Raw genomic sequence first — 21,123 nt, 5'->3', positions numbered from 1 at the left:
TCGAGAGAAGGTTGGATTCGTTGGTGCCGCCTGGGAGCGTCCTATCTCGCCCGGCGAGTTGGCTTGTTGTTCTCGGCAGGGCAGGCGGGGTTGTTAGATCACAGGTCGGAGGCTCCTCTCCGCAACAGTCCCTGGCTAGTGTTCACCCCCGCAGCGGACACATGCCATCTTCCTACACCCATGGGAGGAATGCCTGAAACTTTGCTTTTTTCTTTAATTCATCAATAGCAATTGATGCCTGGGGTGCGCTTGATCTGTGCGTTTTAATTAATTTTAATTATATGTTTGATTTGACGGATTTTCGGAACGTATCCCAGCTTTCAGGGCGTCGGCAATATAAATAAAAAACGCTGGCAGTAAGAAATTATTTTTTCTGTTTTCTCGATTATTATTACTCATCCTCGAAATCTCACCCCCTTGCCAAGTTCAACAACTTTTTCAGGTTCTTGAAGTGGCGCATATTCCACAATTTTTCTGGGTCTTTTGCCGCTGGCGGGGGCGGAGGCGGTGCAGTGTCTCTTGCTGTGCTTGAGGCGCGCCTTGGTTTTTCGTCATAAGGGGCCCTTACTGCGCCCGCGTATGTCTGGCCCTGTAAAATTTGATATTGGAGTTTAACATGTCTCAGCCTTGGCTCTCTGTTATTGATATTTGCGGCGGTGAAGGCTTTTGGCAGGGACGCTTGTGTCCCTCGTTTGCCGCGGAATCTATGAGTTGGAACGATCACCCATCTCTCTTGCCAGCTCCATCAAAGATCTCTCCGATAAATATTCCCTGACAGGTCATCAATATTTAAACGAGGTGCCCGCCTCCGCGAAGTCTTCCGATGGCGACGGTGATGCGGGCGATGGGGGAACGGCGGCTTGTTGTTGTGAGGGCCCCTCTGTGGTGGTCCTCGTTGCTGGATGCTGCTGTTGATGCCGGTAATTTGCAACACTGTTTGCACTATCACTCGGCACTTGTTCGCCGCGCTGAGCTTGCACTGAGTGCGCCGGTAAACCGGCGCGAGGGATGGTTACGCCTGCATATTCGCGTAATTCCCGATTAGCACGTTGCGCGGCGCGGGAGCGGGAGAGGGGGAGAAAATAACAAATTCTTCGGATTCACCTGCTTCACAGGTTGACTATTCTGGGGATGCTGTCCCCGGATTCAATCTTGGGTAGGCGGGGTTTTGTCCGCTCCGATGAAAAAAAAACGCACCAGACAACGTCTTCTCCTTGGTGCTGGCTACGATGAGTTCGCTGGATCCGTGCGGTGCGACGTTGAGGCGATGGCGGGGCACATTGATACCGCTTCGATGGTGCTAGTGCGGCGGTGCACACGGTGGAGCAGGTACGGTGGTGCACAAGATGGTGTAGCCGCGTTGCGTACGATTGTCGTCTGCCGCGGTTGCTCGGTCGAGTTTTGTATTGATGCTGCTGCGATGACTTCAGACATGTACACACTGAACGAGACGCGTAGATCGATATAGCGTTTATTTATTTATTGCAATTTACAATTTCTTAATTCTATTTATTGTTACAATTTTATTTCTATTTCTATTTGTAGGTAATAATGACAACACACAAAGGAATACTTTATTTAACTTACACTATAGGTTCATAAATCTATGTAAAATCTATATAAAATAACAGTATACAAGAACGATTAAACTAGGGACTATAAATCACGATTACATATATACAAATAATATCGCGAACAAATAGACTCATTTGATAGACACTTATATAAAATTTATCTGCTTGTGGTTGTGTAGCCCATAAAATTCTCTTCTTTTTTAATTGAGAATATTTTACATAATGAGCCTCTTGTTATTTGTATGATAAACTTTGCTAAAGATCAAAAGTACAATAAATAACAGGGTTTATAGGTTAACAGCGCAAAATTTCCACTAAATTGTAATTCTCAACAAACAATCTACGTATAAATAATTGAGCTCTTAATTAAAATAGACTTGTAAATTATCCGATTTAATTTAAAAATAAATAAAACTCACTAGTGTACGTAGTGATATGCATAGAAATACTTTGTAGCTATATTATTCCTATATGCCGACGCTGAGTGTAGGTAAAATAATGTGCTTCCGTTTCCATGGCCGTTTTTGTTCGGCTGATTATCACAAACTATAGGTCAGTATCAATAAAATATATCATCGAATCCGCAATTATACTCAACAATAACATAATAAATTATAAACATTAAGATAAACATTTAAACCGTCTGATTTTATTTCATTACGAAGGTACCGAATCTCTGAAATAATATGTAATAATTAGGGCATGTTTGTACTGCATGCTTCTTCAGCTATTTCTTTTCACTCATGACCATGCTATGGCATGAATAATTTCCAGCGGCAGTATTTTCGAACAGAGATAAATGTTTTAAAAAAAGATCATTATGTATTCTTAAAACGCTGGCAACACACACGTCTATTAATCCTGCATATTATATTTATTGTTGCTATCTTTTTTCGTTGACAAATTCACGTCACCCATATGCAAGCATTGCTAAATATATATGTCGTCAGGTCGAACTTCACGCGGTTTCTCTTGGTTGATTATTGTTGAATACATCGCGATGGCACAGGAATGAAATAGAGACTATTTCATTTTCATTTGTAAACCTAACTCTCATATAGAGATAAGTAATTAATAGAGGTTCCCTAAATTGTTACGACTTAAACTAAATTACAATAATAGACTTATATTAAATTAATTGTTAGGAATTAAACCTTCAACAACAGCAACATTAAGCAACCAAATAGATCTACCAAAATGTGGTAGCTCCGATAAGCCTTCGCAGACATCACGCGCAAATAAATAGGTAGGTATAACAGTGATACCTTTATTTATTAGGGCGCACATTATAAAACCGTTTTACAAGGCACGCAATTTGAATTCTTCTTTCGACATCCTCTTACAAAAACTATGTTTGAAAAAAGAACTAACCGCAATTAATACGGTTTTCTAAAGAAGTGTGGTGCCTCAAAACCTATCGATCAATATCAACATGAAGTAAATAAAAATATTATCTACTAGACGGTATAATAACAACAGACGTTGATATTACCTTCAGAATATTATCAAAAGTAGGTAGGTACCCAATACTTCACGACAGCTTGTGATATTAGCAGTAATTTGTTATTTCATTGGTGTGATATTTACAATCTTCATATAGATACCCTTTGGATTTCACGCCTCCCTGATGATTTTCATTTGATTCAAATATTTTTTTTTATATATATACAGAGAATAACCAATAAGTTGATACATAGTCCATGTGTGTCAGATGGAGTAAAAACTCCAAAGTCATTGAGCATAACATAGTCAATTTTTAATCGTTTGGTAAAACATTTCACGGACTTCCACGTACAAAAAATCTCAACTGAAAGTTTTGTTTTGTGTCGGTAAAGAGATTAATTGTGTTGTAAAGAGTTACAAACGATAAATTTAATTTATGATTTTGTAACATAAATAAATATTCAGATTGACAGGTATGACGAAATTATTGATATCAGATTATGAGTTATATAAGAGAACGCTATGCATTTACATACATACACAAGTTCTAACATTATTAATTGTTTTGATTATAATACAATACGAAGCACATAATTGTACTGTAAGCATAAAGCATTCACTTGTTCTCTTGTTAAAACTTTCCAGATAAATGTTAATTGTGACTCAATAATTCAATAATAGTCATAATTAAAATGATGACAATTCATAACAACATTGATAAGACCGAGACAGTAGTAACAGTGATGTGGTGGAACTTGTAAATATAGTACTCGTATTATTGTGTTGACTCGAGGTCCTCAGATGACTCATATGTAACTACTATATTTGGTTTTACAGAGTCTAGTTCGAATTTTACGAAGACTAAAATATTATAGATTGTTTCTAATGTTGATTGGATACTTTATGCTAATATTTTCATAGATTAATTTTGAACAAAACAAAACACTGAACAGTGCTTCTCAATACTCATATTATTCCTTGCTATTATTGTGGCTTTGTAGATTACCCCTATATGGGTAGAAGGAATATCAACTGGTATTTATATAACTGATAGACAGTGTAACTCATGTTGTAAAATCATTAACAGTGAGTCACCAAAAAGGGATACAATTAGAATTGAAACACTAAGTGACAACATCTACGAGTGTAATGTTATTGTTTATTAACATACCAATGTTTCAATGTGTTTATATTATATTTACTTCCATGACCTTAACTTCATACATAAAAAATATAAGTAAAAACTTTAGAAGCTTATTATTGATCCTATCATCAAATATTGCGTTCACTTAGAATGGAAGTAACTAAAGATTGCAGCATAGCCTTGTAATCTTATAAATAAAATCTTTAATGCAGGAGATATGAACCGAAACAAGTGTAGATAATGCCACACCTAAGCTCAACGTTAACGTACGTACGTATGTAGGTATGTGTAACTTGAAAACTTATGACACTGAAATGTAAAATTCTTTGAAACTACTTGAATAGTTGGAGCGTTAAGATATCATATCAATACATCGTACGATACTAATGAAATTAAAAATTCCACATCTAGGTAAACTGATAATGTCACGATAACGGGAAACTGTTCTATATAAAGGTCCGTGACTGTGGCTTATGTGTGATAAGCGATAAATTTATATCCAAGCTGACGCAAGTCCTGTAATCTTATCCCGTAGCGATCAATAATTTCTTATTTATTTGAGAATTGATTATAAATATAGCTTCCCACGTTGACGCCGAAGGCATGATTGATCGGAATGATAATATTGATATTTTCAACAAATATGCTTGATGATGAATTTTTTATTGTGGTAATTTTATTGAATGACGTGTAATACTACATTGTTCACACAAAAATAAATATAATACAGTCACAGACGACCTACTTCTATATCGAATATCAATATATACTTATTTATATATTATCAATATATATATATAATAATAGTAAATTATTATTAAATTTATTATTTTTAGATATTGTACAAGTATAAAAAATATTTAAGGGATTTCCAAAAGTAGAAGGTTCCTAATTTACTTAATTTAAAAGTTGCATAAAAAATATACGTTAACGAGAAATCTTTTCCAATTCCGAACCGATTTTGTTAATTTTTTGCAGTTAATAAGTTGCAAGAGTATACTCTATTCCTAATGTTGATATAGATTTTTGAGAGGTACAAATTATTTTTGAATTAATATTATATCGAAGTGTAATGAAGCTAATATTAATACATTTTCATTGCGATAGCGCAGTAAAAATTAACAGCTTAAAATTTTTATATATACTTCTGTAAGTGGAAAATTATTTTACAGTTTCCAGCATAAAATGTGTTTTAAGGTACCATGGACGTTACAATAATATTCTATGATGTATATTATGTTGTTTTTTACGAGCATATAGGCGAGGATTGCTATTTCCCGTTAGATCTACCTTCAGCTTGTTTGCTGTTTAGTCATATAATAATATTTATATTGCAAACATAGCAAAATATCCTCACGATATCATTTAACAACCGACGAGAGCCACTCGTAGACTAATGATGATAGGTGAACAATTTATATACCTATTAAAAAAGTAAGCGTTATATTAGGTTTTTTTAACATTATTATATGTTATTAACTGTTTATTTATTTATTTTACACCTACATTAAAGAAACTTTTCACTGAATAATATCATTCATTAGATGTACTCTTTTTCCTAAGAAAAAAGTATAAATTACTTATAATAATATGACAAGACTAGTAGTCACAAAGTAGCACAAAAATTAAGATTACACAATTATAGTGTTTCTTACTGCCTCGATAAAAAAATACCTATTGATATTAATATACAAAGCAAAGATATACATAAAGTACTAACTATTGCTTCTTTCGAACAAATGTTGATTTTATAAAATTATAATTTTGAGTAACTACACACTCAAACGACACATGAACATAATAAGGCTATATTACATGTACATCCTTTTCATGTCTCCCATGTAAAGTATTAAAATTAAATAAAATAAATAAACTAAAATTGACAACAACAACAGAATGCATAAACAAATTATTACTTTATAGTAAATAGTATATCTTTCTTGCCATTGGAATAATATGATAGTGGCAGACCCTAATGACAAGACTTCAGTGTGTATCTCTCTAAAGTTTAATGAAATGTAGACATTAGGATTATGTTGTAAGTACCTCTATCTTGTACTATTACTTACTAACTGTACTGTAGACTTTAGATTTGTCTTCGTGAAATAATATAAATAATATATGGTCAGGGTTCACCTATATACTAAATTTGATTCAAATCGATTTGAATGTGATTGTGTGTGAAACATCAAAATATTTTTTATTATAAATACATTTATAATGTAAATTGGAAAGCTTCTGTGGTTCTATATGTGAGAATGAGACCCTAAAAAGAATCATTTGCCATAAGTGTTGCAATCGGCAAAAGATAAAAGTACTATTATTTTTTTATAAACAATGATTCGTGATAAGGTGTGGCCTTATCATGAGTTTTTTTTTTATTTTAAAATAGAATCGGATTGACCTCTATATTATACACACATACATACTCAGAGTGAATACTTTATAAGTATTTTACCTTTCCATATGATATTCTTTTATGCTATTTCATAATCACTTTTCATTAATTTTTGTAATAGAGAACATTTTCAATTTGCCTATATTTTTCAGGGGGCACGGAAGTGTTGCCGCCAAGTCAAGCACATCCGTACCCGTGGCTATACCGTACTGACACACTAACCTATCATGAAAATTGTAAAAGAAGGAATATATGAAAATCCTAAAATATTATTCATTTTTTTAATGAACGGTACTATAATTATAAAAGAATAATCTAATACAAAATCTACTATTTAAGTCAATCTTCACAGTGCACTTAAGATTTAATTATTTTATTAAAAAAATATATTGTCATGCAATTGGCAAATCATTATAATTATTTTTGATGGAATTTGCATGTTACGCGATATCTTTTCTGTATTATATTTGATATTTTTTAAGTGAATAAAATTTATTCTCGTATTGATTCCATATTAATTTTATTACAATTAAAGTTTTTGATAGCATTTTAATTATATCATTTAAAAGAAGAAAAATTCTTCTTTGGCCGGTATAAGTTGATCTTGTTCATGTAGGTTATTTTTTATATAGAGAGACCTGTTCTTTGCCAGAATAGATTAGAATTAAATGTATTCTACATATAAAAGGATATACATGTGCTTACCAAAAATACTACTAATCTGTTCAGTCATTTAAGCATTATTGAGTATTTAAACATCTTTATAAACTTTAAAATCCTTCTAATAATAAAAATATAAAAGTTTGTAAATATGTCCAGATATATTTACAAACTTTTATATTTTTATTATTAGAAGTATTTTAAAAATTTGTTACTCAATTACATGGCTAAACGGATTAGAAAGAAATTTAGTATTTATATAGATGGACCATATTCTGGATTAATCCGTAAAAAAAATACTGTGTACTCATATTATAAAGAATATTTATATCCAAATATGTATTAGCTATTTGGCCGTATGGTCCTGACATAGAATAGGCCACCCCTTCCTTTCCCGTGGGTGTTATAAGCGACTAAGAACGGCGATGGATGAGCAGCAACGTCCCTCTTAAAATATTTTTAAAGCCTAACAGCGGTGGCCAATCTGCCTGCTTAGCGTGGCAACTACTGGCAAAACTCCTAAGGGGGAGGCTTATGTTCAGCAGTAGACAGTTAATGGCTGATATGATGATAAAGTACAATATTCAGTGACAGATATGTATTAATGTATGTATGTATATATGTATGTATATAACAATATTCTTAAACAAACTTGGATGTATTACGACGACATTTTGGTAGTGTTGAGTACCTAACAGTTTTATCTTGTAGATAACCATATCTGTTTTGCAACATTATACATAATATTATAGTATGGTACTCGTAATGTGGATTGTTGGTTGGTTGGTTGTAAAAACTATAGTACTCGTTTACAATTTTATTTTTATAATAATACCTGGCCATAGGAGATATTTACCTAAAATAATGTCGTATTAAATCCAGATAATAATTTAAACGTTTAAAAGGTTCTCTTGAGTAACAAATCTTGCATATTGCTTTTCATGTCTATCTCTATAGACAACACTTAGTTTGTTTTTCATTTCAAGTTATAAAAAAAGTAAAATCGTAAAATTAACTAAAATATCTGTCTATTTATTAGGAGCAGCAGTTACCAACTCCACTTCACGCTATTTATAACGTCATAAAGCAAACAAATGCCTGTTTGTCTCAATTGCTAAGTGCGTTATCTGATAAATATTCGAGAATTCACGATAATACTTATATCAAATTGACAACGTAGGTTAGTATAAGCCAAGTTATATGAAACTAAGGCTCTCATATATACATATATATTTGTTAGTTCAGAAAAAAATAACTTTACTAACTGTTATTCGCGGCTTCGGTCATGTATGTTTTTTTTTTCGCAATAATATAAATTTGATGGAGTGGAATCAAATGTACACAAAATACTTCTAAATAAAAAAAAAAATACGTTTACGCCAAATTTTTTGATTATTGCTTGGATCGTTAAAAGTCTTGAATAAAAGGATTTAGCTTTTTCAAATAAACACTTAATTTTTTACCTTGTGTATAATTCTGTATTAATTTTTTTTTAATCACAGCGTGTTAAATAATTAATTACTATTTTTTATTATAGCTATAACAAATACACTTTATCATTTTAACTTATAATAGTGCATTGAAACTTTACACGACTATGTATTTGGATTACAATACAATATGACACTATTAGAGGGAAAGGGATTGTTGCTAATGGGGCTTGAACATCCCTATTGCTAGCGATATACCCTATTAAATCGATCTCTACGTGGTTCACCCTGAAAACTATCGTAACCAATTCTTGGTTAATTCCGCACAATGGGCTAACTAACCTGTTTTCATCCTCTACTGATAAGTTACTGGTATCCCGCCAGGATAAACCGTTAGCTCAGACGGTGTTACCATTTCATTATCACCCATTAAAAAAAATAGGACACTTTTGTAATTGTATAGGTAATAAATATTATTCAAAATTTAATGTCTATCGGTTAGCGATAAGCCCTGATCTTACACTAATAGATAGTGTGTTTGTATTATTTTGTGAGACACTGCTCAAAAATAAGTTATTACGTGACATAGTTTTTTAATTGATCTTGCTATACTGAAATCAGACTGCGAGTTCACGCGCCTTTAATTAAAGTATTTACACACACCGGTGGCATCGACAAATCAAAATTCGCCAACAATTTTTTTTTTTTAGATAAACATCCGGCAACGAAAACATGATCAGTAAATAATCGCGTAGAGTGGAAAGTTCCCCGAAGTTCCAGTGATAGTGGTTATCTATCAGCGACGACAAGCACGCCGGCCCGACGTGGACGTTATCGAGCACCACGTAACATTAGGGTTACCACACAGTTTTTTTTATTGTCATAATGTGGTTCCCTCTTTTTTACCCGATTTCGAAAAAAAGTTTCCTCGACTCTCTATTTTTTGTGGTTATGTTGCGTGATGACGTCGCCAATTCTAGATTGATTTATTAATTTAAATCAGTAGAGTTTACAAGTCGTGTTGGTTCAGTATTACATTTAAGATTATTGAAGCTGTTGTTTTTCTTTGTAAAAAATCCTGATTAACCGATAAATAGGGTTACCAAAACTTGAATGCGTTCTTGGATTAAATAATTATTTTATTGCTATATCTTACACTTTAAATATAGCGGTGTAAGTAAGTGTATAGCTACTTGGCAGAAGAGACAAGTAAAATAAAAACATTGTATTGGCATACACTATAACATTTTTTTAAATCGATTCAGTATCGGTAAATTCCTTTTTAATGTTAATTACCTATTAGATAACAGTATTTATTTAAATATGTAATATTTAGTTAATAATAGGAAGGTATTTATTACATAGTACACAGATATATAATCTCATGCGTCAGACGACATAGCAGTCAGCATGACTTGATGACATCATTAAGGGTTCGTCACCTTATGTCATTATATCAATGATATATTGAGAAGTCTGAAGCTTAGGTGCTGATAATTGGTTATATTTTGATATATATATATATATATATATATATATATATATATATATATATATATATATATATATATATATATATATATTAAGAACATAACGGACGTATTATAAACTGTTATAGTAATTAACATATGAAGTTGTACAGATGTGGACATTGATTTATATTCAGGATGAAGTCCAAATATTTTTTTTTTATTTTCGTTGAAATATGGATTTATAAACTACAACAAAGTTTAATTAAGCTTTTTATACTAATACGGCGAGTCCTATCTTTCAAGCGACTTCAAAAACAAGGTTCTCAATTCGGTTGTATTATTTTGATGCTTGTTTGTTACCTCATAATTTCGTCAGTTGAAAACCGATTTAGAAAATTATTTTTTATCTCAAAGGCATTATATACCTATTTATAAATTGATCCCAGAGAAATTTTCAAAACCAGTTTAGTAGTTTTTTATTTAAATTAAAGAATAATAACTGGTTTTGCCATAATTGAAGACTTTTTTGTAAAGCAAAATTTTTTTTTATTAACGTTTTACTTAACTTCGTATGACTAGCAGACATCTCCTTGTAAAGCAAGAACAATATGGTTCATGAATTGATACCATTGAAAAGAGAAAATTTGTCCGATAAAAAGAAATGCTACAATAAATTTTAAACCCATTTTCTTTATGTAGTTGGTAAAAAAATTATATTTTAAGCAAATTGACTATTAGTTTCTCTAAAACAATTTAATACCAAAAATAACTTTTAATATCTACGTGCTTTGTTTATAATAGAAGAATGTTTGTATGCACGTACATGCCTTTTTGACGTAAACATCATACAATTTGATACTTTCTTACACTACCTTGTATAATTATGTAAATCTGTGTGTTTTTGTGCTTTTAATTTTAGTGAATTGAGTTAAATGGTTTTTAGTAAAACAAATTCTTAAACTTTGTATTATTCTTTTCAAACCATGTAAAGGTAATTTAAATGTCTAGAAGGAATATACATATTTGCAAGCAAGATTACGGAGACTTAACGGCGACAAACTTTTTCCGTTTCCTGTAAACCAATCAGTAACTAATATTCGACTTACTTAAACACTTTCCGATTCCAAGAGGATGTGTCTATTTGCAGACTTACGAACAAACACTTATGATAATGATAAGTGATAACTTATCGCCAATATTTACACAAGGCTCGACAGCTGCGTAAAATGGAAAAATAAATGGCGATATTTTTTAAACTTGCAGTGGTTACGTATTACGAATATGAAATAAATTCTGAAGTATATTTATCTATCTAGTCTTAAATGAGACATATATACGATATGAAATCAAAATGATCTCATTCTTTTTTTTTTTTTTAAAACAAGGGTTTTCCAGTTAAACAAAATTTATTTCCAAAAAACATTTTGAACTTTCGCATTAACATTGCTAATGTGATGTGTCTACATGTGTAGTATGATATGAAAGGCTTAACATTTTTAGTCGCTTTTTTACCCGTGTATTTTTTTTATATATATTTTTACTAAAAAATGCTAATAATTTCGATTTAACCTGAACTTTAAAATGTACCTAAAGATGTTTAGATGTTCGTTATTTAGTTGCGATAAGTCGGGCAAATTTGAATGGAGGTTGTAGCTTATAATAATAAAAAACATATCAAGACGGTATTCGATTGATTGACTTTTGAAACAACTCACATTCAAAAGCGCTGAGTTCAGTAATTTGAAATTTTGCATAAGGGTTCTTTATTTAAATGAACACTACGAAGGGACTTATCGAATTCCCATGGGAACGGGAGATACCGGGGATCGCGCGAACGCAACCGCAGGGAACAGCTGATCGGTGTGGACAATTGCTAATTTCTATTAACAGTTATAGATAGTACTTTCTAAAACATCTTTGTGTGAACTGCATTTCCATTTCATTTCCACAATTAACTAATCTTTTTTATTTTACTGTAAAAATCAATCTGAATGTCTGTCTGTCTATTTCTGTGTGATTTTTCTGCACAAAATGGCGACAACAATTATCAAGTATCGTCGGAACAAAATTAATATGAGACTAATACGAGAATAAACCATGTAGATTAGAAGTATTCCTAGCAATCGCTAGAGACTTAAAACCTGATCGCTAACAGATACCATAACACAAGGCCCCTCTATGTTTGTCTGTACTCGTACTATGTTTGTTTGCTTATGTTTATTAGGTTTTACATGACATTCTCAGTATTGTATAATCGGCAACTACTCCACGTGTAGATAGTAATCAATGGCTGCAAGTGCTTAAATGCTTATGCATTTTGAAATTTTATTCTTTTTTACTAAGAAGCCTATTGTTAAATTTCTTAAGTATATTACCTTGAACACTAGTAAAATATGAGGGTTCGTTTTTATTTTTATTTAGAACAAACGATTTTCTTTCAATCCAATACCCAAATATTTTTAATTTAATGTACATTATTCATAAATATGTAGTATTTCGCTGTCCAACTGTACATCCAATTAGGTTTAAAGTAAGAATAGTGCGATTATTAATAGATATTTGGCAAAACTTTGTAGTAGATTTTATTTATTTTTTGACCTTTAATACACCTAAACAATGTAAAAAGCGGACTTAACATCATATGGCGTCATCTACAAGTTAATCATAGACAGGAAATATAAAAAATGCAATTGAGGATGCAACATAATAAACAAATAAATAGAAATAAAAACAATATACATAGTAGATTTTACGTCATAAAAATCAGCGATAATTTTTTTGCGAGACAAAATCTACCTGTAAACGTGCTAAGTAAAACGTTGTTTTCTAATAAAATTTTTTTCGTTGTTCTATTCATCAACTGTACCTACTTACTGAAAGTTTTGTGCATTGTCCTTTAATCTAATGGAACAGCTATTTCTTCTACGCATGTAGTAAATAATTTTGTTAATGATTGTAAGATAAATAAAGCAAATTATAAATGGAATTAATAAATTATAAATTAGTGGCTTTAAAAAAATAACTATATTTCTATTGTGTCAATGAATGCAGTTAGTATGTCAATGTAATAAAAATAATCGAGGTTCTGTTATTCTTGATATTTTTTTTTTTTTTTTTTTTATAAAACTTAGAATGGCAAACAAGCTGACGGCCCACCTGATGGAAAGTGGTAACCGTCGCCTATAGACATGAGCAGTACCATGGACATAACAGAGTATGCTGTTTCGCCCATGATAATATTCCTGAGGACTCAGGTGTTATTCCTCTGTACCCAGTAAATTCACGCCATATCCCACCCTTCAAACCATGATAGCATTACTATACAATACAGTTGTGATATTATTTAAATTATTTGTACTTTGTTCCATTGTATAACGATCTAACAGTAATGTAGTAAAAAATGTAATAAAATATTTTTAATTATTTATTACACTGCAATATTTAAACAAATTATTATCCATACTTACCTACCCACTTACATTCTGAGTAGTTAGTACGCAGTTTCTATATATTTTTCCTTTATAGTTATGACGTGTCCTTATTAATTAATCGTCTTTCAAGGAAAAATAACATGTTTTCCTGTACGATCAACAAAACAGGCAAACCGCAGATTGTCCTATGCCTACATAAAGTTTGTTGTATTAATAATTAACAAATACTTTAAATATATATTTAACTTTGTCGTTAAAATATACAAAAAAAGTAATTCATTTCAAGCAGTAATTTTACCATTCAAAGAATGATGTTTCAGAAGGGGCCTTAAATTGCAATTTTAAACAAAACAATCGTTCAACTTATACTCTACCTCAAAAATGGTATAAAATAAGTGCAGGAGCACATGTCATGAAATATACTAAATAAATATTTCTTGTAAACAGTTTGTCGTACGGAAAAAAGTTATAACCACTATGTTTTTTGTAAGTTATAATGACTAAAAATAATGTTAGGTGGTGTTAAAGATACAAAAAGAATATTTCAAGAACAGAGAAGAAAAAAGAATTTATGGTAACTGGAATTAAATAAGCAGTATTTTTTTTCTATTATTTCTTGTTATGCTTGTAAGTTCCACATATAAAGGCCACCTGCATCTTATATTCTACTATCGACCTGCACTGGCTTTGTACAGGTAGTTAGGTCATTATTGGAATTATTTATTGTATAGATCTCAATTTTTTTTTTAAATACAACCATTTTACTCGATGATAATCTAGCTTCCTATATATAATAGAATTTTAATAATCATTTAAGTATTTTTCAAGTTCATCCATTACAAGCAAAAAAAAAACAAGAATATTAAAATTATAAATACTAGTATAAAATTTTGAACTCAAACTGCATTTTAGAATCGCCTAATACTAAAAACTTTTATATTAAAAATAATTTTTAGAGAGCAGTGTATGACAATGTGTCAGCCAGGCCAGCATCTGTAGCCGGGTCAAAGATCAATAACCAAAGACGACCGGGTCACGGGATCCTTGACCCGGTTCCTCCAGTACTATATGCTGTCACTTCCGTGATTACGAAAAGCCATTCTTCATCTAAAACAATAATCAATCAAGGCTTCAACTACATGTAAAGCGACACTACTATTCTGGAGTTATTAAGCATTTTTTGGTTGTATTTTTTTATTATTAGAAATATCAAATTTACTTCATCTAAGAACTTCGCAGTCGCGACTATACACAGATGGATAAGCTCATTTTTTACTCTTATTATTTTTACAATTTTCATTTTGACTGTCAATTTGTAACAGAAATTATTGATGTTGAATATGTATTTGCATATTTTGATAAATAAAACTAAAAAACGATAATGAAGTAAGAATAAAAGCTAGTCTATCTTTTAATCTGCTGTACATAACGTGTACATAAAATATTTTAAATATTAATTGCAACGTATGATATATTGCTGTGTGATCTCGGTATAGAAGGGGCCATCTCATCATTTCCCGTAGGTGTCTTAAGAGGTGACTAAGGGAACTTATTGGTCGAGGGATGGGCAGCAGCGTCTCTTTTTGAACATCACCAAAGTCAAACTGCGGTTGCCAATCTCAGATAGGTGGCAGCGTGGTATCCCCCAATGGTAAACTGTCATAAGGAACGGGGCAGTTCCTTAGATGGGGGAGACCTACGTTCAGCAGCTACGTACAGATAACGGTGGATATGATGATATGATAGAAAGCTAGGTTAGAACTACTATTTTACCTATGTTCTTAAAAGACCGCATTACCATCGGAATTGTTGCTGAGGTTATTAGTTCACAATTTCACTACAACTAAATATAATCTATTAATGTAGAGGTATTCACGAATGTTTCAAAACCTGTAATAAAAGTACACGTAGAGGTATTACGTGTATTATTAGCAGAAAAACTTGTCAAGGTGAGCCCACAAAGGTTGCGGGGCTAAAGTCCGGGTTACCTCTGAAATGGGGCCAAGGATTGTCGCAGCCTCCGGAAGCAGTGGTGGGCCGGAAACCTATTTACTGTTTTCACGTTGAATCCATCTTTTTCACTGTACAGAAAGTGAAATTATGTTCACCTTATTATTTCCGTTACAATAATGTATATATAATAAAATGCATATATAATAAAATTATAGAATAAATTATATTACTAGAACTTGTTCACAATTGAACTATTGATTTCTGATATACTGAAAAGATTATTCAGTAATTATAGTCTGCTTCATACTGTAGTATGAATTAATATAATTTAGGATATAAACCTCTATTAGAAAAACAGTAATTTTAATTGAGTGCAATCCCAAACTGTACTAGTTCTCAGTAACGACAAACAATCCATAATATTCTGTTGCAAATCAGATTTTCTGGATAGCTCCTTTGTAGCAAGCAAAGTAGCAATAACAGTTTCATCGATCGAGTATCTTGAAATTTGCCAAGAATGGGAAAATTCTGGGCGTTGTAGAAAGGTGGGTGTAAAAGAACTGTATTGAGTGTGATATAAGTTTTGGTAAAAAAAATTTACCATGTCTTTAGGGGGTGAATTTTTAAAGGAATTTACACCAAAATATAAGACATGGTGTCAAGGAGCATAGTTTAGCTTCTAGAAAAAATTAATTCTAAGGGGAATATAACTAATACCAATATATGTAAACCTGACCACATCCCTTAGTATCAGTATTAATATACTTATTTATTATATTCCATAATATTATATCGCAGCTGGTTTTTTTTTAATTATTAACAATTTTAAATAGATCATTATGAACCTTATTAGACATAACAAGTGGAAGAAATATTTTTTACATTTAAATACAAATATTGATAATATGTATATTTCAATGAAATTATTTAATTTACAACCTACCTGTCCACTCCGACTTCGCACAGGGATACGAGTACTAATAAAGAAAATTAGACCAAATCTTTTCTTATTTAATTATATATTCTTTATTGCACTTGTAAATTACATTGTTAATGCATTTATAAATATTGTGAGCAAGGGTGGACTTATCTCTGACAGAGATCTCTTCCAGTCAACCCAATACATTATTTCTATCTTTTCACTTTTCTATATGATTTTTCAAACATTTCTTTCGTACAAACATTATTTTAACAATTACAAATACAATAAAAAAATTAGCTAAATAGGTGCTACCGTTCTGAAGTGATGCGCTTACATGCTGATTTTTATTTACATAGATTTGAAATAAATTATAACTAATTTAATAACATAAAATTAAAATATTATTTTAAAACGAAATTATTTGAATATAAGTAGGTTAATATAATTTATAAGGAGCAATGAACTCGAGACAAGGGCATAATAGCTGACAAGTCCGCAAAAAGAAGATCTAAAAATTACAATAAATAAATCTATATTGCTAAGAATTTACGTGTTAATTATTAAGAGGATAGCCGGCCGTTACCTTACTGTATGAAATAAATAACATTTTGGATTTTAACTAAATTATATATACGACTATATGCGTCTGTTAATAATTCTTATATATTCACTGTTGTACCTGAGTTTGTAATAAAACTTCTAATAGGTATATTTGGAAAAAAGCTGTATTTATATTTTTTAAAAATTACCTAGTTAGCTTATTATGTTGAAGAATTATCAACCTCCACACTTCATTTCTCATTATCATCTCAGCGTGCTCCCCAGTGACGGCGGCTGAGGTGCCGGCGACCGGCATCAGATCGATGTCTTAGCGCATGCGCCTTTCACTACCCCCTCGCTCAATAATACCTACTAAGATGACACGTCAGCGCTACCCCGCGTTGCGTCGAGGTAAACGACTCACGAACGCTCGAACGTTATCATAGGTCTAGAATTATTTTTAATAATTTGAATTGTTAATTCTACAATCGTTTAAGACTGCAGCTAATCGATTTCATGTTAAGTCACCCGCAGACAACTTGCGATGCGAATAGTATGCGATGAGTAATATTAAGTTAGGGTAACGAGATAGTCGTTTAATTTTACATTGACAATATATAATGAATATACAGTGTATAATATCTATGAAATGCTTAGCTATTTCGGACGTGACAAAATCATTATGGAACTGTTGTCTACATGGGTCGTCTACCTCTATTCTACTTGTGTTTTTGCTAGTAACCAGCTATACTTGCATGGCTGTATTTCGGTTTAAAGGGTAGGATATGATAGTAAAATTACAGAATACGGAGAAATAACACTTTAGTCTTTAGAAATAGCAGTACTCCTAATATCATAGGCATCGTTTTATTTTGTGACGTCCATAGTGTATTATTGGTGTCTGTATCCGTTTCCATCAGGTGCACCGTCAGATTTTTGCTATTTCTAATTCCGTAAAAAATATAACAATTATCAAAATCGATTCGGTATTGGCAAAGATATTTAAAATTATCTTTGAGGATATATTATTGTAACTGCAGATTACTACATGACCAGAGAGAGGAGCTTATCGAACGTTTTTACTACATACTACGAGTATAAAGTGTATATCTGTATATATGTATACAAGAACGACTATGTATATACATGACGAGCATCCGGGTCCAACTTATATTGGTATCTGGCATTAGTTTTTATTTTGTCTACGTTGTTATAAAAAAAAACTATAATTCCAATCATAGCTATCTGTCGATTGTTTCTACTGTGGTAGACGAAAATATTATTACTTAAAGGAATGGTGCTGATCAAGTCGTCTGATCTTATTTCCTTCTTTTTCCAAGATTGCAGTGATTTCTTTAATACTAATTACTTATCACATAAAAGGTACGTAATACAGGTTAGTCGTAAATTTTTGAACATACGATCTCATAACTGTTTGATATATATATATATATATATATATATATATATATATATATATATATATATATATATATATATATATATATATATATATATATGTAGTATTTATTTTACTTACCTTAGTAGATATGGCAGGATCAAAATATTTCTTCGATTTTGAATGCAGATGATTAAAAAAATTTCTGTCATAACATATTATATTTTGGCATAGATAAATTCTTAATTTTACGTACGGCTAACTACTTCGTTTTCACTTTGTATGTGTTGAAAATTGTGTCAATATAATTGTTTGCATTAAGCTAATTTCAACAATGTCCTTTAGAGGAAAGTTGTTCAGTTTCAGAGGGTTCCGAGTTGTTATACCCATTACGACTAATCCTATGTACTTATGCAAAGAATGAGCACACTCATAGTTTTGAATAACTTATAATGTAATAAGGGTTAGCGTCTAACTATATCTAATACATCTATTATAAAATAGCATAAGTGGTGGTCAATGCCTTGTAGATGTAAGGCGAGGGGTGTGACGTCACCAATCGATACCCGGCCCTCCAGGCTGATGTAACGTTTCCGTGCTGTAAAGTCTCGATTCATAGCGTTTTATGCGTTCAAGGGTGACTTTAGTTGCTTTATTGATCTGAAAAACGTAACCAACGCTAAGAGAAAATAGTATAGTAGTTTGTTAATAATAAATCAAATTATGATTAGGACATTAGTATTAAATATCTAAGTAATAGAGTTCAACATCTTTTGTACCTGATTACACAAAATAAAACGATTTTTTTTTTGTTATATAATAATTACATGTATGATGTAGTTAAGTAGTGTTAGTAACACATTGTATTTTACACGTTCACTACATTATAAAAGGCAACTAAAGGAACAAAGCACAATACAACAGCGCAAGAAGAGAAGTTTGAAATAAAACTATATTACTATTTAGCGGGGTAATAATACTATTATCCTGCTCTAGTGGGTGGAGGGGAGAAATAGGATAGGTAGATGTGATCGTAAGCAGATTACAAATTGATATATAGGTGGTCAGTATCTTTGACCTACTAAATCACTAGTCTGGCAATAGTATAAACATAAAAATCCAATCTGATATATTCGAATTATGCTCGTTTTTTAATGTACCTCCAGCGTTGGAAGCTCCAATTACACATAGACAGTTGGATTGGACTAACTTATCTTGCTAAAATGCCTGATCCTATGTAAATAATGACTAATCTGATGACGCCGTCCTGTCCAAAAAGATTTCTCGTCATTTAATCGAGAGGTCACATCAGGTGCTTGGTAGGTTGATGTCCTTGATTATCATTAGTATGTCAGGTTGTAATTGAATTGTGTTCTTCCATTGTTGCCTATTTAAAATTGAGACAAGTATTTTGCTCAACGAGTCCAAAAGTGCTGAAACAAACGAATCTACACTATTAGGATTGGTTTTTATAATTATTTTTGCAGTCAACAGCGTTTAAACCACTTTTAGTCCTATATTATTTTTCAACCGACTTCAAAAAAGAAGGTTCTCAAATCGATTGTATTTTTTTTATATTTGTTACTTCATAACTCCATCAGTTTTAAAACTATTAAGATTTTTTTTATGGAAGGATGTTTTTAAATTTTTAAGTATTTAAAGACTTTTCCAATAGAGATTTTATCAAAATCGGTTCAGTAGTTTAGTTTTTGAATCAAAATAACTGGTTTTGCCACAATTGAAGTCGGTTTTTTGAAATTTATTAAAGACTTAAATGATAAATGATTTACAATCATTTATCTCGCATTTTTTATTGATGTTACAATTAAACGACAAATCTTTAGCGATTTATTATTTTTTTATATCTTATCCTACACAACATAATACATATATATGTATTATCGTATAATTATCATGTGATTAGCAGTGTTAAAAACTAAAAATAACGTTATGGAATAAAAACTATAGAAGTATAATAAATAACAATTTTATCGTCAATATTCATAAAATTGATACATGTTTAGATAAAATATTTATTTATAAAGTAAATACTGGTTTCGCGGTGGTTTTCCATGTTAGCAAATTTAAATTTATGCATAGGTAGATTGATTTCAATGGCGACGTATAACTTGCTAAACTGGTTCTTTGTCGCATATACCAATATCGTCGAGTTCTTCAATGCCGAACTATTCGCGTAGAATCTTCAATTCATTAAAATTCTGTTGATCTTATGTTATTTACGTTAAAAACCATTAAGATATATAAATAACACATACAACCTAATCCGTTAACAGTACAAATAGTAGAATATAACATAGAACAACATAGAAGTTCTGAGTTCCTCTTAAAAGGTTCCTTTACTATTCAACTGTTTTTTTTACAATTATCTCTTCTGTCTTTTTCAAATTTATAATCGAAATCTGCGGACTATTACAATTTAATAATAACTCTTTTATGTTACTTCGTGATTACGGAAAGATAGTAAACGTCATTATTTGTTTCTTTGTGATTCTTATTCTTTGCCGCTTCGTATTCTTTGTATGTAAAAAAATAGATTTTATTTATCTGCAAATAAATATACAGATACATTAGAATGTAATGTATATGTATTTATGTACATACGTTCCTAAAAGGTTAAGTGGGTAAAATGCTTTTAACATTAAGCCTGCCCTATACGCCTACATTGGATACTAAATAATTCCATACATTTTTAAGTTGCTAATTCCATTTTCCATACTCTACTTAATACTCTGGCTA

The 21,123-nt window shown here is 31.2% G+C and overlaps 1 protein-coding gene and 1 long non-coding RNA gene across 2 annotated transcripts in view; both read left to right on the top strand.

The window, feature by feature from the left end:
* LOC113512852 (putative leucine-rich repeat-containing protein DDB_G0290503) overlaps window positions 1-21,123 on the top strand; it is a 108,853-nt gene that overhangs the window by 67,141 nt on the left and 20,589 nt on the right. The window lies entirely within an intron of this gene.
* On the top strand, window positions 5,857-7,069 carry LOC128200643 (uncharacterized). The gene is made up of 2 exons (XR_008252827.1): window positions 5,857-6,199; window positions 6,712-7,069. It is a non-coding gene; the product is annotated as an uncharacterized LOC128200643 (long non-coding RNA).

Source organism: Galleria mellonella, unplaced genomic scaffold, assembly GCF_026898425.1.
Source record: "Galleria mellonella isolate WM207_F2 unplaced genomic scaffold, CSIRO_AGI_GalMel_v1 utg23, whole genome shotgun sequence".
In the NCBI taxonomy this organism is placed as follows: Eukaryota; Metazoa; Arthropoda; class Insecta; order Lepidoptera; family Pyralidae; genus Galleria; species Galleria mellonella.
The sequence above is the reverse complement of the archived record's forward strand: the minus strand, read 5'-3'. Positions and strand labels throughout refer to the sequence as shown.